Source organism: Frankliniella occidentalis, unplaced genomic scaffold (genome assembly GCF_000697945.3).
Source record: "Frankliniella occidentalis isolate FOCC.00 unplaced genomic scaffold, Focc_3.1 Scaffold1819, whole genome shotgun sequence".
In the NCBI taxonomy this organism is placed as follows: Eukaryota; Metazoa; Arthropoda; class Insecta; order Thysanoptera; family Thripidae; genus Frankliniella; species Frankliniella occidentalis.
The window spans coordinates 9,639-10,667 of NW_026268917.1; positions in this window are offsets into that span (position 1 = coordinate 9,639).

A 1,029-nucleotide genomic window follows, 5' to 3' on the forward strand; every position below is an offset into this window, starting at 1 on the left:
CAGGCGGATGTCCGAGTACTACTCGACGCGCTCGTTCGACACCTGGGGGCCGGCTATGGAAGACGCAGAGGACACGACCGCGCACCTCCCGGACCTGAGCTGGGTGGTGCTCATGGGCCTGGGGCTGCTCCTGGCGCCGCTCGTCAGGAAGATGTACCTCCTCACCGCCCTAGCCTCCACGCTGTGCGGCTACGTGTCCCTCGAGATGCAGCCCCCGTTCTGATCTAAGTTTTGTTCACGGAGCTGGATCCACTGTCTTCTTTATCCGTCAGAGGGATGTCAGACCCCTGTCTCCCCCTCCTGCCCTATGTGCGGTGCGAGTCCCCTCCGCAGCGCGAGGTGCGCACCTGAAAGGTGAAACCCGAGTTCTTACGATTCGGTTAGCAGCCGGCTTGGACCGGTGGTGGTAGAGGGACGTCAACTAATTATTAATATTATGTAGCAATATTGAGATAAAAAAAGGTGAAATTTTGATATTTTTGTCATAGTTTTGTTGTTATGATTATTATTATTGTTATTGTTGTTGTTTTTTGTGGCGTCATTAGAACACGCCAGGATGAAGTGGTCGCTGATAAATAGTGGTGATGTTGAATGGGGCCAATTCGGGGCCAATCACCGACCACGCCGGTAACTTTGGCTACTCGTGCACAGACAATTTCCATGTACTATTTTGTGCGTAGCAAATACAAAATAAACAGTACGCACAATACTTTGCGTAACAGTGGATACCACTGCATCCAACCAGCTGTAAAGACCATTCTGCTTCCTCTTGATTATGGCCAGCGGTTCCTGGGCAGGAGGGTACTCGCAAGTAAGCGACGGTTTTGTCGAACGCCGCAGTATTGCAATATTTTCCTCCTGGTTTAGATGCACTGAAATGTAAATACAGCTATCACTTGCTATCACTTCGGAGTCACTTGCGTGATCTTTGAATGCACGCCAGTGTTGCGGAACTGCATATTCGAGAGGGTCGCAGGGATGGAGTCTTACGGGCGAAGGTAGTAGGCAAACCCGCAACACTGGAGCGCA